Here is a 27204-nt window from a genome sequence, read left to right on the forward strand (position 1 = left end):
TAGAATAGAGTTTATTTAGGGCATGGGGAGGAGAGTTAAGAGCGTAGTAGAGGCAGAAAAAGGCAGAGAGAGAGGGGGGAGGGGGAGAAGGAGGAGAAGGAGGAGAAGAAGGAGGAGAAGGAGGAGGAGGAGGAGAAGGAGGAGAAGGAGGAGAAGGAGGAGAAGAAGAAGAAGGAGAAGAGGAGAAGGAGGAGGAGGAGAAGAAGGAGGAGAAGGAGGAGAAGAAGTGGAGAAGGAGGAGGAGGAGGAGGAGAGGAGAGGGAGAGGAGAGGAGAGGAGAGGAGAGGAGAGGAGAGGAGAGGAGAGGAGGCTGGCCATGAGCACGTGGGGGTGGGGGAAGGAAGTGGGGGAGAAGGGGGGAGGGAAAGCAAGAGCAAGAGAAGCAAGAGAAGAGCAAGAGAGCAAGGAGATGGCAAGCAGTCCCTTTTATAGTGGCTCAAGCCTACCTGGCTATTGCCAGGTAACTGTGGGGCGGAGCTTAAACAGAATGCTCACAAGCCATTAATGTTGATTGTCCTTTTGCTGATTTTCTTTTGCCAGCTTGGATCATGGGCTGCCCTACAGGCATCTTAGTGACAACAGTGACCTCACTTTCAACCAGTTGACAGATCACATGCAGTGAACGCTTCCTTTATCATTCCCCTGGTCTTCTGTGGGGGAGAATTCACACTATTATTTGTTGACTTACATTAGTGTTTTTGCTCATAGCACAGAACAAGGAACCTCAGAACAAGGCAGGTCTCTTTGGGCTCAACTCAGACTTTTTGAGAACTCATATAGGAGTCAGGGGGCAACATGAGCTTCCGAGCCCCCAGCCAGTACCTCAGCCTCTGCCTTTAGAGAGACTTCCCACCCCTCACATGAGGATGGCCAAGAGAGTGGCTTGAAGTTTGCCTTGAGTCCTGTCAGTGGTGAGCTATGCAATTTCTGCTTCTATCACCTGTGAGCCTCAGCTTGTCCCTGTATAAAAAGCAGACAATAACATTATTACCAAGTCCTGCATCACCAAACCAAAGAGGCTCACAAATACTAGTCATTGTTGGCTAGGGAACCCAGTTTTCTCACCAACAAAAGGTGCCACCAGAGCTGCTCTGCCTGTGTCCCAGGAGACTGATAATCGCCCAGTACTGCTTATGCTTTTGAAAGAGGAAAGAGAAAGCAAGGCTGCAACCATTTCTGGGGATCATCCTTATAAGGGGCCTGGAATATGAGGCCCAGGGACAGAGGGAGGAAGGAGCCAGTCATCCCAGTGGTTGGGTGCAAGAGACAACAGCAGACTGCTTCTAGCTCTCTTTCCGAAGACAGGCGCTTTATTAGCATAGAGATAAATAGTGCCAGATAAGAGGCCTCTGGTTTTGCATCTGGGGTGAAGAAGCATCATCCAGGAGAGAGAACACGGTGTTTCTTGCACAGATGAATCCATGAAACCCAGCCTGTGGGGGGGTGGGGGGGAGGCATTGCGCCAAGATGAGCTGCCCGAGGCTTTCCTGCTTGATGGGGAGCAAGTTTTGACAACAGCGATGCTAATTGATCAGGTGTTCTCATCAGAAAGTGCAGGGCAGGGTAGGTGGAGGGTTTATCCTTTTCCTGGAGGGGAGGGCATTTTCTTCCTTCAGTATTTCTATTTTCTCCCGTAGGCAAGAAGCCCCAGCTGGTTACTTCTGAACCCTAAAGCTTAGCTGGTCTTTGTTGATATCAAACAGTGTATTTACAACAAACCACCCCGGAAGTCGCCTTTGGTTCTGAAAGTTAAACGTGCTGTTGAATAGAGGCTGAGCGGGAGTGAGAGGTGCACCCACTGCTCTGCAAATGGAAGGCCAAGCCTGTGGCTTTGGGGATAGAATTAATTCATTCTGAAAAGTGGGAGCTGAAACACTTGTTTCTTTAGAAAAGGTGTGAGTTGGGAGTAGTGGCATGTGTCTTTAATTCCAGCACTGGAGAGGCAGAGGCAGATAGATTTCTGTGAATTTGAGGCCAGCTTGATATACACACATATACACACACGCATATACATACATATATATGCGTGTATATATACATGCATATACACACACACATATATACACACATACACACGTATATACACACATACTATATATATGTATATATGTATATATAATAGAATATATGTATATATATATATATATAATTTGCCACATGAGAGGATCGGAATAGTCTATGTAGGGAGTTCCAGTCAGTCTGAGCTATATGGTGAAACCCTGTTTCAAAACAAAAACAAAACAACAACGAAGCCCACCAATATTGTGAAACACCCTTTTCCTAACAGACAAAAGCAAACCAGATAAAGATCACTATTAAAAGATATGATTCAGAAGATGAACAGTTAACCAAAGACTGGAAGAAAGTATCCATGCTACATGTGCTTGACATAGGAGCTAGAAGTGGAATATATAAAGAGCGCTCTCAGCTCAACAAGAAAAAGACAAGCAACTTAGCGGAGACGGGAGCATCAGCTCTGGACGCGTCACCAAAAAGGAGTTTTGTGAATGGCTAGCAAGCAGACAAGCCCTAGAGAAGATTCCAACGTGCGTAAGCACCGAGGAATGACGTACCATCGCACGAATGGCCAGAATGGAAAAAAATCTGATGCCATTCATGTTGGCCTAGAAGTGAGGTGATCGTAATTCACACCTGCCTGCAGGAAATGCTACATGTCAGATCCGTGTCTGTCGGGATTGAGCACCACGTGCTTTCTCGAGGAGCACAAGGCAGTAGCTGCAAGCCAGAAGCAGACCAGTGCATGCAAAGCTGTACGTTCCTCCATAGTAGATAGGAATGGGGGAGGGGGGAGATGAATGTGAATGAACAAATCTCAAAACTACTGTGATGATTAACAAAAGGCTTACTCACAGGGAAGTGCGCTGGAGGATTCCATTCTTCTGCACCTGCAGAAGAGAGAGAATGAGAGCGGAATGAAAAAGCGAGACCAGAGTTGTCTCTTGGGGAATAGATGGCCAAGAACCGAAGGGGGACTTGGCCATGATCTCATGACGATGCATAAATAAGTAAGAAGCCTGCTGACCTGTACTTTTAAGGTTTGTACCATTTTTACGTACATGCCCCTTACAAAACAATTATTAAGAACACAATCTGACATATTGTTCTTCTGATTAAAAAACAAGAAATTATATACCTACCCTAACTGTCTGCACCATGGTTCATCTGTCTTAACCTGACCCAAAGGCAGAGACAATTCTGTCTTGTTCAAAGGCACACATCTTTTCTTTAGAAACTGTCTACAATAGCAAGACAGTACCAAACATCCAGGCCTAGGAGTTTCAGAACTCCCGTGAGTTGCTGGTGGTGAGCTGGCTGACAAGACCATTTCATTCCGGGAAGCAGACAGGAGAGCGCCTGTAGAGATCAACTCAAGCAGTGCCTTCGTTCCTGGATATGTAGCCAAGAGAACAGGCTGAAAACCCACAAAGATGTTCATTTACTTTAGTTTATTTCTGTTCTCTTGGTACTTCTATGCTGTCCTGGGTAGACTAGAGATCAATGTGTTTGCTTGGCTGACCTTGAACCTACAATGATCTTATCTGCCTGTCACCCCAAATTCAGAGACCACGAGTCATCATACCTGTCTGACAATGATTTCTTAAAAAGGAATTGAAGACAGCTTCCTGGGGTGTGATTTGCATACAGTACCATCTGCCCATTTTGAATCTGTGACGAATAGCTTTTTGCATGTTCACCACAACCATTGAAAACATGGTTGTCACTCCAGAAAACCAAAACCAAAAACCAACCAACCAGCCAAACCAACAAAAGACAAACAACAAAAAATGGTTTACACATCGGTAGCTGGTGGATCGCTTTTAGGAAGTATCAGTCCACTTCCTGTCTCTTGGGATTTGCTCTTTCTGGACATTTCATGCCATGGAACATCACAGTGTATGGTTTTCAATGGTTAGCTTAGTGCTGAACATACTGTTTGTAAAGCTCATCTGTTTTATGGCGTGTTCTAAAGCATCATTTCTTCTTATTGCTGCATAATATTCCATTACCATTGACATATCACATTTTACTTTCTGTCTTATCAATGGGTGGCCACCTGGATGGTTTCCACTTATTTTTAAAGCCTTTTCTTTATTTTTTTCCCCTAGTCATTATGCATGGACATCATGCGATCCAGATCGCTAAAACTTACCCATTTCCCAAGACTCCATCTTCCTTTTCCCTTTGCTCTGTGATTGTGCTGTTCCAGTTTGACGGTTTTACACCCATCTTATAAGTGAAGTTGTGTCCTTGGGCTTTGTATCTGGCTTATCTCACTTAGTGTAATGACCTCTAGGTCCACTGTTGTGCATGGCACATTATGATTTCATGCCTTTAAAGGGCAGAATACTTTACTATACAGAGAAGTGGTTTTGTTTGTTTGTTTGTTTGCCTGCTTTTTGTTTGTTTGTTTTGTTTTTGGTGTTTGTTAGTTTTTTGTTTGTTTTGAGACAGGGTTTCTCCGTGTAGCCCTGGCTGTCCTGGAAATCACTCTATAGACCAGGCTGGCCTGGAACTCACAGAGCTCCACCTGCCTCTGCCTCCCGAGTGCTGGGACTAACGATGTGCATCACTACCACCTGGCTGAGCAGAATGTTTTAACAGCAGTCTTTGTACTTGTTCTAAACTTAGAATTCTCCAGATGGAAGCTAAGGCAGAATGCCCCCGGAGCTGTCTCTTTTCATTTACCAGAACACTTTGGCAGGGGGAGGAACAGGTCCATCTGCACTCTGACATAGTACTGAGCGAGAGACGCATATAGAAGTGTACACAATGCATGACTTTAGACAGAGTTCAAAAGTGAGAACTGCTTATGATGCAAATTAGAATCAGAACCAGAGTGACCTTGGTGTGGGTAGTGGAAGCCTTCTGGGAAGGGGCAGGTTACTCTGTGGGAGTAGAAATATTCTATGTATTGATGATGGCTTTTTTTTTAAATTTAGATTTATTTTGTGTAAGTATATGAATGTTTTGTCTTCCTCTGTGTGTGTGTGTTTGTTTGTGTACCACCTGTGTGTTGTGCCCAGCACAAAGTCAAAAGAGGGTTGGATCCTCTGAGTCTGCAATTACAGATGGTTGTGAGCTGTCATGGGAATGCTAGGAATAGAACCCAGCTCTACAAGAGCAACACTTACTCTTAAGCATTAAGCCATCTCTTCAGTCAGGAATGGTGGTGGTTTGATTGCTATGCGTATTTTGCAAACCCAACAAACTATATACTTAAAGTTTCATTGAATTTAATTTCTACCCCTATTAGGCTGATTGTTTTTTTTTTCCCCAAGTAACAAATCACAGGTTAGTAGGCAGCTGGTCCACAATAGACCTTTAGTAAGTGGCTTTTGTGTCACAGAGAGAGCCTGTGGAAGATGACTGGGTTTTCGTTGTTGAGCTACTAAGTGGGCCTCTGTCCCAAATTACTCATGGAGAGAAGATCTGATGTGGGTTTTGATAAACTTGAAAAAGTTACAGAGAGGGCGGGGTGGAGAGCAGCCTCAGAGAGGAACCTGAAGAGAGTGAGTCATCCCACCAGGCCTGGCTTCCCTTCCTCTGGTGAGATGCATTTTGTTTTGCTTTGTTTTTGAGATAGAGCCTCACTGTATGGTCCCAAATAGCCTGGAGCTCACTAGGTTAATAAGGCTGACCTAGGGTTCTTTGGTATCCTCCTGCCTCTGTCTTCCAAGTGCTGGCATTACAGGACTGCGTTACCAAAGCCAGCTGCAGCTTTATGTTGGATTTCCAACAGCCATGTTTGTCTGTGGGCTTGGCATTTCCCTCCATCCTTTTAAAAATACACCAGCTTCCCTATTATTTTTGTTTGCTCTCTTTGTTGACTGTAAAAAAATAGGATGTTGCCTACAGCAGCATTATGGAAAGACCAAAGGCAGGCAGGGTGGTATATACTTATAATCTCACCACATGGGAAGGCGAGCCCGGCTGATCGGGAGTTCAAGGACAGCTTTGGCTAGAAGAGGCCTTGTCTCATAAAACCAAAATAAAAGTAAAATAAGTTAAAGCGAAACCCCAGAAAACTAGAAGAAAAAAAAAAGCTTTTAATTCTTCACTTGCCAAAAATAGTTTACTTTGGGTGGGTTGACTTTTCACCTTGCCTAAGATATTTGTTGTTGTGGGTTTTCATTATTTATTTATTTATTTTTGTGACTCACTGAGTTTAATTAGGTTTTCTTGCATGGCCATGGAGGAGGATTATTACGATCTATTTACTGGAGCACGGATAACTTACTAGTGGGTGAAAGCGGTCTCCCTCTCCAGGAGGATCATTTCATTACCAGTAGCATCTCAGGGAGGGGGTGGGGGCTTATAAGCCCCTCCCCCAACCATGCTGGACTGTTGCTGGTCTCAGTCTTGTGTAGGTTGCCAGAGCCACTGTGAGCTTGTGTGTCAGAAGGACAGTCTTGTTGTCCAGAGGACAGTGTTTCATAGCATCCTCCCCCTCCTCTGGATCACACATTCTTTCTGTCCTACCCTTGTAATGATCCCTTATTCTCAGACATTACGGGGATGCCCTGTTTAGGCTTGAGCATTTCTAAGCCACTTATTCTCAGTACCAGTTATGAGTCTCTGTGTTAACCACATCCCACTACAAGAGTCACTTCTCTGACAAAATTTGGCTGCAGTAATAATCTATGAATATAAACACAAACTCTTAGAAGACAGCTTGAAAACATGTTTGCTTAATAAAACTACAACAACAGGTAATCCTTTAGGGCCTAAGACTTCCCCAGTGTCTTATTCAGGGGTTGTATTCCTGCACAAAACATCATGACCAAGAAGCAAGTTGGGGAGGAAAGGGTTTATTCAGCTTTGTACTTCCACATTGCTGTTCACCACCAAAGGAAGTCAGGATAGGAACTCACACAGGGCAGGAATTTGGAGGCAGGAGTTGATGCAGAGGCCATGGAGGGATGCTGCTTATTGGCTTGCTTCCTCTGGCTTGCTCAGCTTTCTTTCTTATAGAACCCAGGACTACCAGCCCAGGGACTGCACCATGCACAAGGACCTTCCCACCCTTGATCACTAATTGAGAAAATGCCTTACAGCTGGATCTCATGGAGGCGTTTCATCAAGGGAGGCTCCTTTCTCTGTGATAACTCCAACTTGTGTCAAGTTGACACACAAAACTAGACAGCATACCCAGCCAGGAGCTTTTAACCAGGTTTAAAGTATTAGTCATGAATTTCCTTCTGTGGAGCAGGTCTGAAATCCAAACATAAAGTGATTGGTTACACCCAAAACAGCTGTGCCAACATCACACCAGTAGAGGAGCCAGTAGGGAGGAAGCTTTTAGCTCATTTCCAGCTCAATTTTTTTTCTGTTGGGCAAAGTGTGTATAATTGACTTCAGCAAAAGAATCTTATCATCTGGATCTGATGGGGATGCGAGAGAAATGTCAACAGACTCTCGGGTTTCCTACGATCATCAAGGAGCTTGGCCAGTAAGTTTACTGTTGTTGTGTCTTTGTTTGGATTATCAAGGTAATATCTTCATAAAGGGGTTTAGACAGCGTGCTTTCTTTTCTCTTTTATCCAATAGTTTAGGAAGCATTGGTGTACTGGCTGGTTTTATGTGTCAACTTGATACAAGCTGGAGTTATCACAGAGAAAGGAGCCTCCCTTGAGGAAATGCCTCCATGAGATCCAGCTGTAAGGCATTTTCTCAATTAGTGATCAAGGGGGGAGGACCCAGCCCATTGTGGGTGGTGCCATCCATGGGCTGGTAGTCCTGGGTTCTATAAGAAAGCAGGGTGAGCAAGCCAGGGGAAGCAAGCCAGTAAGTAGCACCCCTCCATGGCCTCTGCATCAGCTCCTGCTTCCTGCCCTGTGTGAGTTCCTGTCCTGACTTCCTTTGGTGGTGAACAGCAATGTGGAAGTGTAAGCTGAATAAACTCTTTCCTCCCCAATTTGCTTCTTGGTCATGATGTTTTGTGCAAGAATACAAGCCCTGACTAAGACAGTTGGCATTAGTGTTCCTGGAAGATCTGATAAGTTTTCTCCATTGGAGCCTCTGAGCCTAGTCTTCTATTAGTTGGGTGATTTTTCATTACTGATTCAATTTTGCTTCTTGTTATAGATCTGCTTCAACTTTCTATCTTATCTTGTTTTCATTTTGGCAGTTCAAATGCATCTGGAAACTCATCTGTTGCTTTTAGGTGCCCCAATTTAGTGGAATGCATATTTATGGAGTATGACCAACAATTTTCTGGGTTTTGTTTTCATCTCCTGAAATGACTCCTACTTCATCTTTATGTTTTACTGGTTTTGTTTTCTTTCGTTTTCTTCTGGTTAGCGCAGCTAAGCATTTTTCAGTCTTCTTTGTCTTTGGAGGATTCTTTGCATGGCTCTTTCCTGAACCTAACGATTTCTTTCCATCTGCTGATTCGTGCTTTAACTTGTTTTTCTTTTTTCCAGGGCTTTCATGTGCATTAATTAGGTTATTTGTTTGAGAATTCTCTGACTTCCCTCCCCTCCCCTTCCCTCCCCTCCCTTCCCTCCCTCCCTTCCTTCCTTCCTGTCTGTCTGTCTGTCTTAAGTTGCATCTGTGTATGTTTGTCTGGGTGTGGGTATGTGCTCATGACTGTAGCTGAGGCCAGAAGACAACAGCAGATTCCATGGAGCTGGAATCACAGTGGTCATGAGCTGCTTACTGTGGGTGCTGGGAAGTGAACCACATTCCTCTGTAAGAGCAGTAGACACTCTGAACTGCTGAGTCATCTCTGAACTGCTGAGTCATTCTTTCAGCTCCAATCCTCTGACTTCTAAATATAGGCATGTATAGGCATGACTGTCCCTCTTAGGACCACTTTCATTATATCCTATAATTTTTCATATGTTGGGTTTGCATTTCCCCCTGATTCTAGTATTTTCTAAATTTCTCTCTTGATTTATACAATGACCCATTCATCACTCAGCAGCAGGTTGTTTAAACTCCATGTTAATCTCAAAAACAACAACAACAACAAAAAAAAAAAACCCAAACCAAGCCAACCAACCAAACAAACAAAAAAACAAAAAACAACTGGGTTGTTTCACCACTATGATCAGATAATATACAAGGAATTCTTCCAGTTTTTTCCTGTTTTTCTGTGTTAGGACTTGCTTTGTAGCTGGGCAGTGGTGGCTGATGCTTTTAATCCTAGGACTCAGGAGGCAGAGGGAGATGGATCTCTGTGAGTTTGAAGCCAGCCTGATCTACAGAACTAGTTTAAGCACAGTAAGGGCTACACAGAGGCCCTGTCTTGAGAAACAAAAAACACAAAAAGACTTGCTTTGTTTCTTAATATATAATCTGTTAAAGACAGTAGTCTCAATGGGCTCCTGAGGAAGTATCTATTCTGCAGTGTTTAGATGGCGTATTCTATAGATGTCTGTTGAGTTCATTTAACCTTTGATGTCATCTAATTAAGACATTTAGTTTTGTTGGGATGATGTTTCAATTGGTGAAACTGGTATATTGAAGTTTCTTACTACCGCTGGGCTGTTCGCTGGTGAACTTGCTTCTAGGAATATTGTTTTATGAACTTGGACACACCTTTGTTTGATGTGTATATGTTTCAAATTGTAGCATTTTCTTGGTGGGTTGTTTCCTTCATCAGTAGGTAGTGACCTTAAGTTATCTGTTCTAAATTCCATTGGATGTCTGTTTGTCAGATATTTGAACAGCCACGTGCCTGTTTCTTCTCCCCATTTGCTTGGAATATCCTTACCCCAGTCTTTCACCCTTAGATAGTGTCTGACTTTCATGATGAGGTACATTTCTTGGATGAAAAAAGAAGGATTCTAGTTTTTGATGAAAGTAAAGCCTATATCTTGACTGGGGAGTTGAAACTGTTTAACAGTTGAAACATTTAAAGTTGTGATAGAAAGATAGGAGTTGAATCCTGCTGATTACTGTGGTGTTTAGTGTTTTCTTTGTCCTCTCTTGTTTGACTCTAAAACTACTTTGGTTTATTCTCTCCTTCAGCCCTATGGATGGGTTTATTTTTCGTCAGTATAAAAGCTTCTTTCTTCACATATCTCATGTAGACCCAGCTTCATGGTCATCACTATAATCTATTTTTAGCACAGAATATTTTACTCTTTTCTTTCAATTGTGATGGACAGTTTTGCTGGGTATAGCAGTCTGTTTGGAAATGGTTGTCTTTTAGAACCTGAAATACATTCTTCCAGGCCCATGACTATCTTAAGCTCCCAAATACTGATGCCTGATGCCCATGATGTATAACCTTTATTTGGGGTTGGGGGTAGTTCTTCAAGTATAAGATGCCAAGACATACTCATTGTGATGGTTTGTATATGTTTGGCTCAGGGAGTGATACTGTTAGAAGGTGTGGCCTTGTTGGAGTAGGTGTGGCCTTGTTGGATCAGGTGTATCACTGTGGGTGTGGGCCTTAAGATCCTCATCCTAGCTGCCTAGAAGCCAGTATTATGCTAGCAGCCTTCAGATGAAGATGTCAAACTCTCAGCTCCTCCTGTACTATGCCTGCCTACATGTTGCCATGCTCCCACCTTGGTGATAATGGACTGAACCTCTGAACCTGTAAGCCAACTCTAATTAAATGTAGTCCTTTATAAGACTTGCCTTGGTCATGGTGTCTGCTTACAGCAGTAAACCCTAGCTTCAAGATTGTTGTGGCTCAAGAAACTCACATTTTAAAAAAGTATCATAGGTGACTCTACATCAGCTCCAAAGTAAAACAGATCACGGTTACCATTTTTCCCTCTTTGGTTTTTTTTTTTTTTTTTTTTTTTTTTTTTAGACAGGGTTTCTCTGTGTAGCCCTGGCTGTCTTGAAACTCACTCTCTAAACTAGGCTTGCCCCAAACTCAGAGAGCTCCACTTGCCTCTGCCTCCCAAGTGCTGGGATTAAATGTGTGCACCACCATTTCCTAGCTCATAATTCCAATTGGGAGGACTTAGGCATTCAGTCCAGGCTTATTTCAATGGTTGATTCCTTCCCACATCTCCTTGTCCTCCCCTTCTTCATGTTGTACCGGAGTCTCTCTATTCAGCCTTGAGTGTCCTGGAATTTGCTATTTAGAACAGGCTGGTCTCACAGAGATCCAGCTACTTCTGCTTCCTGAGTGATGGGCTCCAAGACCTGTGCCATCATGCCGAGTGACTGATACATCTTAATTCATGCATCTAGTAGGTGCCTATTAATTATATTTCTGATTTCCGTTAGGGGACAGACATGTGGTCGATGCTCAGGAAAGACATCACACCAGTTATGTGCAAAGGGCAAGCATAAACAGGAGTTCAACCATTGTGACACAAAGCAAGGAGACAAGGTGTAGTCCCAACATCTCAGGGAAATGGAGCCATTATAAGGTTGTTTGTTCAGTGCTGGTGTTGGGAGGCAAAGGAGGTATGAATAAAGCATCAATATATTTTCTTTGCAGATTCAACCAAGAACAGGCAGAGTCCCCAGGCCTCTCAGGTCCGTGTCTCTCATGTAACCTGGTATTTTCTGTAGATTTGATATTAAAACTGGGTTCATATGGTTTTGTTTGTTTGTTTTCTGTCTTCTTTTTAAAAAGTCTTTAATTGTTTTAAAGACTTGTTTATTATGGATACAGTGTTCTGCCTGAATGTATGCCTGCAGATCTCATTATAGATGGTTGTGAACCACCATGAGGTTGCTGGGAATTGAACTCAGGACCTCTGGAAGAACAGCCAGTGCTCTTAACCTCTGAGCAATCTCTCCAGCCCCAACTGGGTTCATATGTAATCTCACTGCTGTAATCCTATACAAAGCACATGGGGAGGGCTGTCTATCATGTAGTTAGTTCTCACTGAAGCCCAGAGCTACATCTCCTTCTCTTTATTTTGACTTATTTTCCCCAGAGCATCAGAGCTGAGGTTTTCCCTGGGGTCCAGTTGGGAGCAATAGCAACTGTCTTTAGGAGACTTCTGAGGCAGAGAACTTCCTTGGAAAGATAAGGAAAGCTTCCAGGGAGCTGGTTTGAGCAGAGGGTCTGTTCTGTTTTAGTTTTTGACACAGGGCCTTTGCTTTGTACGACCAGGCTGGTCTCAGGTTTATTTATTATGTATCCCAGGATTCCCCCTCTCATCTTGACCTTACTGTTCCAGCCTTGGCATTGATGCAGTTATAGGCATGCGCCACTGAGCCAGAGCATGAGTCTGTTTGTGTATGGATTAGAAGCTTCTCTTTCCCCAATTTCTTTTGAGTTTACTTGGTAGATGCTATCTACACACAGAGTATGTGTCCTGTCCCTTCACCCTGTCTGGAAACACAACTCCAGTAAATATATGCCTCATCAAAGCTCCTGAGATTCCTGGGAGGCTATTTCCAGAGCTTCTTGTCAGGTTATATTTGAGAATCTGTGCCCACGTGTGCCCACACACCTTCCTTACTTATGATTAGAAGTGAAGGCGTGTGTGCCAGCCAGGCAGCCAGCCATACCCCTTAGCTAGACTCAGATTGAAACAGACTGTCTGATCAGAACAAAGACTAGACGTTGAAAGGATGTTGGGGAAGGAGGAAGCAATGTAATTTTGGACTCCTTGACAGCCAATGAAAATGACAGATGGTAAAGCACGTGGTCATACCAGAAGAGACATAATACAAGAATAAGGTACAGACCATGCTAATCCTTACAGCAAAATAGATCAGCTTTGGCAGAGCTCGGAAAGCTATTCAAGACAGGGACGGTTGGTCAGAAGTGAGGTGACAAGAGTTTTGTTGCCTCTTTTCTTCCACATTTAAAAAGTCTGAAAAGGTACATTTATTTGTTTATCCACATGTGTGTGTGTTGGACAGGGGACATGCCATGCATATGGAGGTCAGAGGGCAGCTTGTACAAGCTGTTTCTCCTCTTCTACTATGTGGGTCCTGGACCTCGAACTCAGGTGGTCAGGCTTGGTGGCAAGTGCCTTTATCTGCTGAGCCATCCTGAAGGTGCTACTCTTCCAAAGTAACTGTATGTATATATGTATGTGCATATGTATGTATGTATATTTGTATGTATATATGTATGCGTATAGCCTAGAACAATAAGGAAAATCAAATTTTCAGAGTGTGGTGTCCCATACCCTCAGTCTCAGCCCTGTCAGGCTGAGGTAGAAGGACCTCTAGTTCAAAGCCATAGAAGTTTTCAGGCCAGCCCCAGCGACATACTGTCTAAAACCCAAACAGTTTTTCTAATCTTCCCAGGCACAGTTATAACTGAGAGCTTTCTGAAATTTTCAAAAAAACAAAACAAAACAAAAAAACAAAACAAAACAAAAAAAAAACAAACAAAAAAAAAAAAGAAAGAAAAAAATGAAAGTATAGTAAGAGGACTCAGCATTCCTTAGGGAACCGAACCCTTAAATGGGCAGTGCTTTTAAGTCCCGACGGCAACACTCTCCATAGTAGATGGCTGCATTCGGGGGCAACGTGGTCAGTACCGATGTCACATAGTTAGCTTAACAGCAGTAAAAATACTGGCAACAATCTAAATGCTGATCAGCGGGGGTGGGGGTGGGGGGTTGTGGTAGGGGGGTGGGGCGGGGACTGGTCATGTGCGGCGGCGCTCATAGGGACAAGTTTGTTTTGTGAGTGTAAAACAAAGTAATGACAAGCAGCGAATGGGGGCCTCCCGCCCCGGGTTACAATAATAAGAATAAAACCTTTACCTATTAGGAGATATAACTCCAACTATTTACAGATAACATAATATGTTATCTGGTATTTGTTGAAAATAGTTTGGAGGAGGGGTGGAGTGGGTGAGAGTAGACCGGACTGACCAAGAAAGGACGTTTAGTGAAGCTGACAGATGGACTTTGGGGAATTTGCTCTCCTGTTCTGCAGACTTTTGTACGGGTTTGGCAAGTTTCCATAATAACATGTTTTGGACAGTGAAAAGAGCGGGACAGTTTTTAAAGAATGCCGCCGTTCCTGTGAAAGCAGGGACACAGCTTAGTGTACGCATGCACATGCTGCTTGCTGGTCCAGATGACCGTTTTGAGGACAGTCTGGAGTATGACAGAACCTATAACTTTTTAATATATTATTTTTTTTTCTTAAGCAGAATGAACTATAATGTGAGAAGTTACCTAAGAGCACTCTGGGCTGAGAATCTGGGTCAGGCTGCTGCTTCTTTCTGGACTGGAGTCAATAGTCCCTAATGTGGGCAAACTGCATACCCAAGGACCCAGATGGAAGTTTCTAGCCAGGATAATCAGAATATTAAAACTTCTGCATGCACACCACGATGCTGTAGATGCGAAAGGCATTTTTTTTCCCTCCCTAGGAAGAAACACTCTGAAGAGCCCAGGTGTGAGGTCCACTTCAGGCTCACAGTAGGCTCACTGCTCCTGGGGCCAGGGAAGCCAGAGCTCTGCCCCAGCTGTCTACCTCAATCAGATTCTCCAGATAATTGCTCTACTCCACCCGCCGCTTAGTATGCACGGACGACTCTCAAGCTGTGGGCTCCTTCCTCCCGGGATGAACTCAAAAGCTGACTCTGTCAATTTTGCAGGAGTTAATTTCTAGGGTGAGCGAGAGGCAGACCTTTGCAAGAGAAGTAAGGGACTTGGTGGGCTCGCATTTCATCATGCTCTTCCATAGAGGCACGTGGGAGCAGCAGATAGAGCCAACCCATGCATGAACCACATGCAGTCTAAAGGGTTAGGTTACTGTTTCTGTGTTCTGTTCAGCACAGCTTTGAGCTTTGCGGGGCTATGTGTCTAGCACCTTGACATCTATGAAGGCTGCACTTTTGTCTCACCAGTGAACCCCGTCCCTGTTAGGGATTCACATATGGTGCCCCAAAACCTCTCCAGGGCCCAGCGAGTTAAGACTAATGTAACTATCCGTGTGGGCTGAAAGCCATCATTCGAAGCAGATGCCTTCGGGAGCTAATGGCGAGGACTAGGCAGCGTCAAGAGAGACAGCATTTCCTCCATGTTACTTTATCTACCTTCCTTTGGTAACGACATTTTCTGTGCCCCAGTGGCTAACCACATGAATTTTAATGGAGACAGAGAGCCAATTTAGTGAAAAGGGATTAAAATTTTGTGAAATATCACTTAGAGAGGAGCTGGTGATTTTTGCATCTGGGTAGCCAAAGGTCACAGGTGCCTTATTCACTTTCCAGTTGACGATTAAGATCGTGGTGCCACCTTTGTGGGAAGAGTCAGGGTTAAGCCACTGTTTGGCCTCTGGGACACACATATTGAGGGACTAAAGGGCTTGTCTTGCTTTGATGACTCCATCATGAAATGGTAAGATGCCTTTGCTTTGCGGGGAAGGGTTTGCATCCTGGCCCCAGTGATTATGATATGTGCTAATATAGTCTAAGTGTGTGCCACGGCTGTATTTCACTCACGTGTTTATGCATGTAACCGTCATAGTGGACTTGGAAGGAGGAGTTGCTTCATTCCCAGTTTTCTGATGAAGCGGCAGATGAAGAATTCTGCCAGGGTCATGCTGTCAGCTGTGTATTGGGACCATGGAGAGCTGGTTCTTGAAGCTCTGCTAAATCTGCCAGAGAAATAGAGAAGTGAAGAACACTCTCATGTTGTTCCATCTTGCCTCGAAGCCCTGCCAGCCAGCCCTTCATTTAGTTCTATTTATAGAAACACAATTCAAACTGCTTTAGGAAAGAGGCCGTAATTAAAAAGCAAAGGCAAACTCAGACTGCAGACATGGCATCTCTAGGACTTAGCTCTCCTAGGAAACAGTTTCCATGTCCAAGGGAAGGGGATGCTAGGATTGGCTTGGGCTGGACCATCCTGGGGAACCCAACCTTTATGAACTGTGAAGAGGACAAGAGAGCAAGAGGGTGTTCAAATGGACAGAATCAAGGTATCGCTAACCAGAAAAGACAGCAGGCCTGGGTGGCAGTGGACGTTTGTGACCTTATTCAAAGTGGGTCAGTGGAGCACCACAGATGTGAACAGCTTGATCCACATGCTTGTAACTGTGACAGTTGATTTCTGGCAATGGCAAAGGTGGTAGCAATTTCTGTTCTCTCACATTCGACACAGGTAAGAGACTACGTTGCCATAATCACTGCATAGTAGATGCGTTTAAACGTCTGCTACAGAATTGATAATTTTCAATTAGCCAAGGAATCCTATGGCAAACCCACCAAATTCTGCCCTAGAAATTTTAACTATGTCTTAGTCCATCTTCTGTTGTTATAACTCACTACTTACAGATCATTTCTAAGGAATAGAAACTTCTTTACATTGTGGTTGTGGTCTGGGGAATCCAAGAGCACCATCCTGGCACCTGCTCAGCACACAGTGAGGGGCTCCTGTTGCATCAGGCAAGGCAGAAGGCATGTCATGGTGATGTGGAACAGGCAGGCTAGCTCAGGTCTCTCTTCATAGAGAGCCACCAATCCCCTCAAGAGGCCCTCACCTCAGGACCCCATCTCATCCTGATCGCCTCCTAAAGTTCCCTCTTCCACATACTGGCACATGGACTTTGGGGTGCATGCCTTCATGACACGTGTTGGGTACCCTTTTCCCTCGTGGCATTAAAGCAGAACATTAAACTCCTCTCACTCGCTCTTCAGAATGACGCAGGAGCCTGCGAGGTAGGATGTGTTTCACAAATTCCACAAGGTGCTTTCCCAATGAAAGTCCTACTCCAGGAAAGAGGGCCACATCATCTCAGCAGAAAGCCCCTGCCTGCTCATTCAGGGGTCATGGCAGCAGCAATGTCTTAAAAAATTAGTTGCTCATTTGCTTTAAATGAAGCTCCAAAAAAAATAAAAAAATAAAAAAACCAAACTTACCCTGATTAAACTCATCTTTGATCCAGATCCTTTAATAAAGGCACAGAAAGACACAGAGGCTGTTTGGGTTTGAGACATCCTCCGGGAAAGTGTCAGCGAAGCAATTTGCTAAAGACTAATGAGCGACTTGGCAAAGGAGTTCAAAGCCAATGTCAGAGGGGCCCGGGAGAGGGGAGGGAAAGGCCTGGGGGAACGGCTGAACAGCAGAACTCCAGCAGGCAGATCCAGGCTCCTCTTGGCCTGACACATTTTCAGGAGGTGTTAAGGATCAAGTGTGAGAATCAGGCTGGTTTGTTTGTTTGTTTACACTTGAGATTTTAATTTAATCACAACCCTTTCCTCCCTCAAACCCCTCCTATATACCCTGCCCAAATCTCCTTCAAATTCGTGGTCTCTTTTAATGAATTGTTATTGCATACAGGTATGTATTTGTGTATGCATACATATACATATACCTAAATATGACTTTTGAGTCCATACAATTTAGATGTACGTCTGTTTTCCAGGCTGGTCATTGGGCACTGGGCGGTCAGTTGGTGTGCTCCTCCCTGGGGAGGACTGCCCCTCACTCCTGGCTTTCCTCGGTTGCTTGTAGGTTCCTTGTGTATGGCAGAGGTCTCATGGACTTTTCCTCATTCCCTTCGACATGTCTGCTGGTGTCCTCCTTGTGCAGTTCATGTTTCGGTGGTCATGGTGGTGAGACTTTACAAGTACAGCTTCGGAGATCGCTAGGCGACATAATCTCACAGCAAAGTTCTTGATCCTCTAGGGCTTTTGTGGAGGGAGAGGGGAGGCCTGGAGAAAGCGGGTCACGTGGACTTGTGTATTGATGGGGGTGTCAAAGCTCAAGGGTCCCCAGTCTTCCATTCACCTCATTCTCAGCCTATGTGGAAAGGCTCCTTGGGGAAGGACAATCTCCAACAAAGAAGAAGGCAATGTTCTTGGGGAGATGTGGGTAAGAAGGGAGAGGGTGGAGCCTAGCCTGGGTCTGTACTGTGGTCCCAGCCCCCAACCCTGCTTTCCTATTGGAGGCTAGGTCTCTCTGTGACAGTGTTTAGAACTGGGACTGGGGGAGTGTTGGGTTAGGAAGGCTTGGGTCTTATCAGTGAATTAATCCATTGATATGCTCATCATTTAGTGGACCATTGGAAAGTGGTGGAGACTGTAGGAGGAGTGACCTTGTAGGTTCCTGGGGGAGTGACCTCAAAAAAGTCTATTTCATTTTATTACTGTCCTTTTTTCCTCCCTCCCTCTCTCTCTCCTCTCTTCCTTCCATCTACCTGCCCCATCTCACCCCTGGCTTCCATGATTGAGTATCTTTCTGTTTTTGTGCCCTTCTGCAAAAGATGGTTTTACTTAAAAACAACTTTTTTTTATTATTTTAAAGGTGTGTGTGTTTGGCATGTGAGTGCAGTGCCAGCAGAGAGTAGAGACATGGGAACCAGTCATAAGCTACCTGATGTGGTTGCTGACGACCCAACTGGGATTCTCTGGAAGAACAGCAAGTACTCTTAACTGCTGAGCCCTCTGTCCAGACGCAGATCTTTCACACTGTGGTCCCCAAGGCAATGAATGCAGTGAGCTGAACCCCAGACCCAACCCTCCATGACCAAAAGCCCATATAGTTCTCTCCTCCAAGTTGCTTCCTCAGGTATTTGATCCAAGCAACAGAAGAGCATCCTAACACAGCAGTGACCTGGACTTGAGGGAGCTGAGAAGAGTGAACCAAAGACAGAAAGAGTGACCTCTTTCTGGATCTTTCCAAAGTATTAAGTAGGAAGGGAAAGACAGAGGAAAGAAATGAGATCTGAAAGGCTTGTGCAGGCATGCCCACTGTGAGCAGAAAACACAGAAGGTACCTGCCAAAGGCAAGTATATCCACTACCTGGACCCCAGAGGCTGACCCACAAGGGTCATCAGATCCGAAGTGGGCACCCAAGGGCTTGTGTGAGTTTTCAGTTCTGCCCGCTCTGTGTTTTCCAGTGCGGTTCCCTTTCAGCTAAGTCATTTGCCTGTAGCCCTGGGGTGGTGTAAATGGAACACCTCACACCCACTCAGCCAAGGACATTTAATTACTCTCACACTCTCTCAAAAATTCTGCCAAGGTGTATAAACAGACCAATTTCTGGGATTGTTTCAATCTAATCATAATAAAGCATTTGCTCTTTTGGCCTTGAGAGGGCTCCAAGGGAAAAATGATCTTAAGTCGGTTCCCAAAATAGCTCCCTTTGATTTCCAGGGCTGGTACTGGTGCTGATACAGTGAACTCCACAGAGCTCCTGGTGTTGACGTCAATGAGCTGGGATGGTCTGAGTCCAGGACGGGTGTGTGTGTGTGTGTGTCCCCGTCCATCTGTCTGTCTGTCTGTCTGTGAGGCAGCCATGCCTCTGCTTATTTTTCCTCTCAAAGTCCCATGGGGAGAATGTATGTTTTAGCAAAGGCGTTCTTAGCAGCAATGACTTCAAACACTAGCTGCTACCAATTAGGTAGTATAACTGATTCAATGTCAGGATCGTGTGTGAGTTGGGAAGAGAAAGATGCTGAGTGGCTCTCAGAGGGCACGATGCCCAGAGAAGAAAGCACGGAGGACCTGGCATGCTTTGACTGTACACCCCAAAGCCAAATAAACCAGGCCAGATGTGGCAATGCAGGCTATGATGAAAAGCCAGAGCTCTGGAACAAGGCGGGCCTAGGTCTTATTTCTTGTTCACACAGCTTTTAGAAATTTCTCCATCTCCCTAGCACTTAGTTAGGTTTTCTGGAAATTATGAATCCTAGGGACTATGCAAGATTGCTGTCCTTAAAAAAAAAAATCGGCGGGAGTGATCTGCGAGCGAAACCTACACTATGAGTCTCCTCAATAAACCCAAGAGTGAGATGACCCCAGAGGAGCTGCAGAAGTGGGAGGAGGAGGAATTCAACACAGGTCCCCTCTCAGTGCTCACGCAGTCAGTCAAGAACAACACACAAGTGCTCATTAACTGTCGCAACAAGAAGAAGCTGCTGGGCCGGGTGAAGGCCTTTGACAGGCACTGCAACATGGTGCTGGAAAATGTGAAGGAGATGTGGACTGAGGTCCCCAAGAGCGGCAAGGGCAAGAAGAAGTCCAAGCCTGTCAACAAGAACTGCTACATCTCTAAGATGTTCCTGCATGGGGACTCCTTCATCGTGGTGCTGCGGAACCCGCTCATTGCTGGCAAGTAGAGCCTGCTCCCTGCCCTGCAAAGGCCTGCAGAACCCTGCCCAAAGGGCGAGAAATAAAACCCTGTGCTTTTTGTTAAAAAAAAAAATCCCACCGAGTGGTAAGAACTGAATGAGGTTTGCAGAAATCAGGCATTTAAGTGAACACACTGCTCTGTCCTGCCATTCCAAAGCGGCTGTCTAGTACCACTTGGCTCCCGGTGTTCATAGTGCTAGATATTTAGTAGGGATTCAGGATATGTTTGAAGATAGAATAGATGGTCTGTTCCTGTAACAGAATACCCAACACTGGGTCACTGATAACAAACACAGATAGGTGTATTCTAGTCCTGGATGCTGGAGGTCTAAGAGCAGGATGCTGGTCCTGGGCGGGGCTTTCCCCCAGCATCATAGGATGACAGACAGATCATAGGATGAGAGTGACTGATGTAGAGAGAAGGATGAAATCCAAGTCCACACGCTACATGCCATTCCTCCTGTTGCTCTCTCTGCTCCCTCCTGACTGTTGTGGGTACCTCAGCTCTCTATCTCTCTATCTTCTCCACATCTGTATGTCTCTCTCCTCCACACCCCCCCAACACCACATCACTCGCCTACTGGAGGGTGAGGATGTATCCACGTGTCCTCCAGACTCTGACCTCTAAGGCAAAGCCGTCATTCATTTCCCAAACATGATCAGGTCAAAAATGAACAGGAAGCAGATGTGGGCACCTACTGAATCCTGTAGGCACACTTTTTTTTGCAACCTACTTTTAATAAGGGTTTAACCTCTTCTCCAGCCCACCATGCAGCAGAGGTAGTGGAAGAGAAAAGTTATTAGAGTATGGGGAAGTGGACCTGTTGTTCAGCAATAATTCTTCTCTGAAACTCATGCTGGAATTTGGTCCCAAGTAACAGTGTTGACAGGAAGGTGACCTCTAAATGGCTGATTAGGTCTTTAAGAGGGACCAGGATGACTCTACCGGCTGAGAGCAGGCTCTGATAAGCCAAGCTTTCGCTGCCGCTGAGCCTCACTGTGCCTGGGCTCACTTGCTCTTCTGCTTAGCTCCATGCTGGGGCTGTGTTGCTCTGCTCCGCTAGGCTCTGCTCGAGGCCCGTCCCAGAAGCCAAGCAAAGGCTGGCATGGTCCCCACAGATTCTCAGCCTCGGGATCCAGGGACTAAAAAGACCTTCTATTCTTTCTAAACCGCCCAATCTCACCATTTTGTTATAGCAACGGAAAATGAACTGAACCAGTCTCAGGTCCATACCCAGGAAGTTAGACACAAGGTCTGTCTTGACCCGGATGTGAATCAGGAACTCTGCAGTTGTGCAAGCTGACTGGAACTGGAGAATTGACGAGAGTGCGTTGAATCCTAGCAGCACCATTTGTTGTTTAATTGACACTGGGATTCTGAACTTTTTTTCCTCTTATACTATGAAAGTCTAATGAAGCTAGGAACTTTTTTTTTTTTTTTAAAGGATAAACTGAAATGAAATATATCAGAGTATGAAGGCAAGCAATTTATTGAAGCCAGAGAAGAAAAATTCATAATATTTGTATTTACTTTTTTTTTATTTATTTTTTATTTTTTTTTATTTTTTTTTTATTTTTTTTTTAATTTTTTTTTTTAAAGATTTATTTATTTATTATATGTAAGTACACTGTAGCTGTCTTCAGACACACCAGAAGAGGGCGTCAGATTTCGTTACAGATGGTTGTGAGCCACCATGTGGTTGCTGGGATTTGAACTCTGGACCTTCGGAAGAGCAGTTGGGTGCTCTTACCCACTGAGCCATCTCACCAGCCCCTTGTATTTACTTTTAAACAACTTATTAAATAATGAAAGTAAACAGCAGAACTCACAGCTAGAGTGAGCCAAAATGTGGCCGTCAGGACTCAGAAGGAGGAAGGCACACACCAGGCAGCAAAGATGGGTCATCTCTGGGGAACAAGCCTCAGACCCATGTCAAAAATGAGGACGTTAATCAATAATTACGCTTCTGGTAGGGATTCAGGAATCGACGAGGAACATGGTTTTGGAAAGTGGAGGAAAGAGAATTACTTTCACGAAGTGAACCGCATCTTATGCTTCTTTGGAAACAGCCTCTAAGGACAAGAATGGATATGCGGTTGGAGCTATTTCTTGACCAAGTATGAAGGCGCTTTCTGTTTTATTTTATCTTGTTGCTCCTCAAGATGAAAAAGTGAGAGGAAAAAAAAGTGGAGGGAAGAATTGTTAAGCAAATTAATAATAATAATGATAATAACTGGAGCAAGGAACAATGGCTTGAGATATTAGCACATCTAGATGCTAAATGATGCTATTCAGACATGTGGAGTTGGTTTTGCTGACAGTAAACATACTCCAAAGAGAACGACAAGGGTGCAGCTAACCTTCCTCAGGTTTGTGCTTTAAGAGCTCAGAGCTCAGGCACACAGAGAAGCGCTTTAAAGGCCAGTGGGGCACCCTCTCCTCAGACAGTGAATCTTCCAAGCACAGCTGGAGCTGCAGGGTTCTTCAGATGAACAGAGCCAGACAGCACCATTAGTCAGAGAAAGGGATGAGAGAAGGCTGTTAGAGCCAGGACTCTACAGGAGGACACATCTGAGGGGTCCCAGCCCACCACAGGTCTGCAAGGGCGGTGGGCGGGGTCACAGAGTGGGGGCTTGCAATTTGCTTTTCTCTTCTGGTTTCTTTCCTTTGTGGAACAGGAATGCCTGAACTGGCTACCCATCCCGCCCTCCGTCCTCCACAATGCGTTTGCAAAGCAGGTAACTTGGTTTCTACTCCACAGGTTGGAGATGGAGGGGAATTTTGCTGCATCCCAGGTGGACCAGGTCTCCCCTATTTCTGTTTCAGATACTGGAATCTTTTGAAGGAAGGACTAATTCTAAAGACAAGGACAAAGTACTTCTAATATTTCTGTTAGTTAGTTGTATGCTTAGAATGGAAGAGATTACTAAATTTCAGATAGAAGTATGTGAAAATATTGTGGTAATTCTTTTCCCTACAACCAGCTTCATAAACCTTCAGTGTAGGGACACTTGACTCAGAGGCTTCAGGTGTCGTCAGTGGCAGATGCTTCGAATGCATGAGACCCTAGCTTTGGCTCCCAGATCCCCGGCCTCCTCCCAAGGAAAAGAATATCTAATAGGAGGGGCAGTTCCCCAGAGGTACCAGGCTCTGCGATCCTCTCCCCGGCTTTGTCCTTACCTGTGGACAGTTTTTCTTGTGATACAAAACACTTGCCACAAGTCCATATGACTCATGGTCGCCTTCCAGGTTGGACGAAAAAAAAAAAAAAAGGAAGGCCAGGGGGTGGCAGGCTGGAAAGGATTTCTGTGAACTGCTCTTCCCTTTTGTCGGGTGTGAAACCTTCTCTGGGCTCCTGGCATGCCCCTTCCATGGTCTCCTTGACCTCATAGTAACCAGGATTCCTGGTACAGGGTTCAGATGAGCTCAGTTACAATTGATCTCCCTCTTCCCTTCTCTCCCCTTCCCTTCCCCCTACTCCTTCCTTCCCTTCCCCTCTTTTCCTCCCCTCCCTTCTCCTCTCTTCCCCTCTGTTCCTTTCAGCTAAAATTTGTGCCCACGGTCCAATGCATGCTAAGCACATGCTAAGCACATGCTAAGCACATGCTAAGTACATGCTTTCTCAGTGACCTACACTCTCAACCTCAACCAAATCAAACTAGATAAACAAAAATTCTTTCCTAGTATAGCTATTTCTCAACAAATATTTACGATACATGTATACTGGAAGATATATGGTTGTGTTTTGTCTAAAATTTTAAGTCCTGTTTCCCTGGAAATCACAGGGGTGACTCTGAATGTGGCCAACTTTTGACAGTTTACTGGAGGCATTTCTGCCTCTAGGGCCAGAAGCTCCCGTGTTCGGGGGACCCTCTCACTCCCCCGAAAAAGCAAAGCAGCTTGATTACGCACTAATAAAACCAGAGGGCCTGGCAATATAGTTTTTGTATAATTTTAGTGTTTAATAATTACTCTTTGATTTTTGGCTCTTGGGTCATGCAGATGTCTGACAGTGGGCTGAACTTGCCCCGTGGTAGCCATTTGTCCTCTCCTGGTTTAGATCATTCACGGTTTATCCTCTGGGGAGGGACATCGTGCTACTCAAAATCAGTGCTCTGCTAATAAGCTGGACAGGAGATGGCTACTAGAGGCAGCTAGCTGAGGATGCCACAGACCAGAGTTTTCTGGCCTAAAGACCTGTGCACACGGCTCTGTGACTATGGGTCACTTGGCCTTTTGCCTCCAAGGCCCTTGTGTGGCCTCTCAAACTTGGTGTTTATCTGAGGAGCCATTTCAGTAAATGAAAGGTACTCTATAACTGAAGAGGGGAAATCGACCCCTTTCTTAATATGTGTTAACTCACTCTCTTTGCTTTCTGGCACGATGTTCAGGCTGGCTTTGAACTTGTGACCCTCCTACTCCAGCATTCTGAGTGCTGTGCTATTACGTAGAGCATGTGCTATTGCTTCTGGCTTAACTGTGATCTTAGTAAGCTCATTGTTCTCCCTGGATCATGTCTGTTTAAGCATGTCGAGACAAGCAGACCTCTATGGTCATTCTGGACACTGGGTTTTACAGTCGAATCGTGTCCAGTGATGGAGAGATCTCATTTGAGTGTGGAGAGTTTCAGAAGGAAGAGCTCTTATTTTTGCTAGGAGAGAAGGCAATGAGGATGTAGCAGCCCCTTTCTCCTGTACCTCCTGTCCCAGGGAGGAAAGTCTCACCCCCAAGCAGTGTGGATGCTGCTGTCTGACTCCTAGCTCCCAAAGAGCAGAACTCCAGATGGTGCATGTTTATCTGTGGTTCGAACCCAATTAGGACAAATTATCATTTCTTTGGTTTGATGCGTCTCCTGGGCATCCTTACGAAGTCAATGAAACCACACGAGTTCGAGTCATTTCAGCGTTTCCATCAGCAGCTTTTATGGTTAGATTTAGAAACTGGTTGTAAAAAGCTGGCTTCAGACCCTAACTAGGCAATACCAGGCAATTTTGTTCTTTCCTGTCCAAAACTGAGAAGGAATTCCCCCCTAGGCAGTGTAAAGAGAAAGAGCAAGATGCCGAGTGTCTGGCCCTTCTAAAAAATACGTCTGTCTCTTCTAAATGAGTGTATATTCATTTGAGGGCTTTGAGATGAGTTAAATAAAGGAATAGAAAGAATAAAAACAGCAGCCTCCATCAGCTGGGCTTTCAGCCTTTCCTACCCTGCTGTTGTGCTCCCATGTCTTTGTGGTGCCGCTGATGGATCCCAGGGCCTTGCACATAGGGTAAGCACTGTCCTTTTTGAGTCACCCCCTGTCCCCATCCCCAGACTACTGTGGTTTGGAGTCTGGGGAAAAAAAATCAAGGATTATGGACTGAGTTCAAACCCCGAGGAGAAAGGTCTTGGGTAACTCTTCAATCAGGGACCTGGTCAGTGCAGAGGACATTCTGCCGATTGAGGTGAGCCCTCATGGTATTCTTAGAGACAGATTGCTCCCGTCTGCAGGTTCCGCTTGCTAGACATGGCACGCTGCGGAAGCACCGTGGCATGCCACCTGTTTGTACAAAGATGGCTGCCCCAAACTCCCTTCACTAATTTCGTAGAGCCATCCCTTCAGCGGCTCTTTTTTCCTGTCACTGGATCATGGCGAAGGAATGGGCTGTGTCATCAGGAGGGAGTTGTCTGTGCCTACACTCCCTGAAGTTCCTGGGCAATGGGAGGCCACCAAGTTCATGCCTTTGGACTCACTCCCCTTCCCAGGATGAACTTCAAGGGAAATGAAGGGCCCTGGAAGTGTCAAGTCGCTACTTGATCTCCCTCCTAAGAGCCCCTGCTTTACCAGCGATGACCGCATCATCATAAACACTCAGGAGAGACATGATGTAAAAATGAAATTACTGAAAACAGTTTTTTTGGACTAACACTTAGCTTTATATAAACTCACAGACAATCCTATGAGGCACTCAGGCAGATTATGGGTTTGAGCAAAGCTGGAAAATTGCTGCCATTATATTGTTATTATTAACACCTTGTAATTAGCCCTAAGGAATCTCCAAGTTCTCTTTCTTGATTTGGCTTTAATGAAGGAAAATTGCTACCTTGGCAAGTTGGATGGCGCCCGTTCTGATTAACCTTAAGTATATAGGACTATTATTTTGAAAATGTTTGCTGTCATGTGAATATTAACATTACATACAGCCTAGAAAGGATTGGGGGCGGGGGTGGGGATGGGAGGCCCACTCTCTCTCTCTTCTCTTTCGAACCCACCCAAGGGAGATGAATCACAGGCTTACTTCAGCCGCGGTTCTTGCTCGGAAGATGGAGAATGGAAGCCCTGTTAAGACCATGGCTGTGGTATGCACACCTTTGCCAGGTTCTGGTGGCAAGGAGGTTGGCTGCCAGCTTCTCGTCCTGTTGACTGCACAGGAAGATGGAGATTTGACCAAGGCATTGAACGTGCTGTCCACCCTCCCTCCCCGTACCAAGAAGGGGGCTGAGATCACAGGAGAGTTAGCTAGCATCTAGTACAATAGAGAATCTGTATTTGCACGTCCCAGAATACTTCAGAGGGCAGGCACTGTGTCTCCAATAAGGATCTCTTTACACATCCTTTAACTTCCTTCCCACAGGCCAGGCGCCTCGTTCATTACCTTCTCTGGGAAGACCATCTATTAAAGAGAACTCGTTTGATCTTATCTATAATTAATTTGTATTTTGATAATATAGAGGAGGATTTTTTTTTAATGTGTGATGATTTACCTGTTCATCATTTTTCTCTTTTGAACTCTTGTGACCGCTTAATAAGTCAAGCCCGCGCATGGGGACTGGCGCTCTCCCCCACCCACCTTGCAGGAAGAGGAAGGTGTTGCCTCTCTCAGGAGACAAATTGCTTTAAATAATGAGTTTGTCCAAAATTAGTCATACATAATTGAAAACTTCTATAGATGAATACCAAGTAACCGGAGACGATCAGTTTACATAGGTGCTTGAAGCCTCTGTTGCCTGTAGTTGTGTCAAAGCTTACACCAGACCTTGGCACTCACTGTTTTTCTTCTTTTGTGTGTTTCCTTTACCCCATTTCTTCATGAGCTGATGAAAACCTTAGAATGAGCCAACGACAGCAAAAATATAATGTCGACGTAACCATGGTAAGACTAACCCGAAGGAGTGGGCTTCCCCGGCTCTGCCACCTCCGTGGAGCCGGAAGGGGTGGGATCT

At 45.0% G+C, this 27204-nt stretch overlaps 1 long non-coding RNA gene and 1 pseudogene across 6 annotated transcripts; one reads left to right on the plus strand and one right to left on the minus strand.

Annotated features, from left to right (window-relative positions):
• Positions 1-739: 739 nt before the first annotated feature.
• Positions 740-27204, minus strand: Gm34022. Of its 6 annotated transcripts, none has more exons than XR_382400.3 (5): positions 26939-27198; positions 26280-26404; positions 15368-15522; positions 2872-2906; positions 740-960 (listed from the first exon to the last, which is right to left on the minus strand). It is a non-coding gene; the product is annotated as a predicted gene, 34022 (long non-coding RNA). The 6 variants fall into 6 exon arrangements; XR_382401.4 differs by lacking the exon at positions 740-960 and adding an exon at positions 1296-1433; XR_873414.2 differs by lacking the exon at positions 740-960 and adding an exon at positions 1444-1587 and having other exon boundaries at positions 27146-27203.
• Positions 19602-20063, plus strand: Gm5449 (predicted pseudogene 5449; annotated as a pseudogene).

The sequence above is a fragment of the Mus musculus genome, chromosome 13 (assembly GCF_000001635.26).
Source record: "Mus musculus strain C57BL/6J chromosome 13, GRCm38.p6 C57BL/6J".
In the NCBI taxonomy this organism is placed as follows: Eukaryota; Metazoa; Chordata; class Mammalia; order Rodentia; family Muridae; genus Mus; species Mus musculus.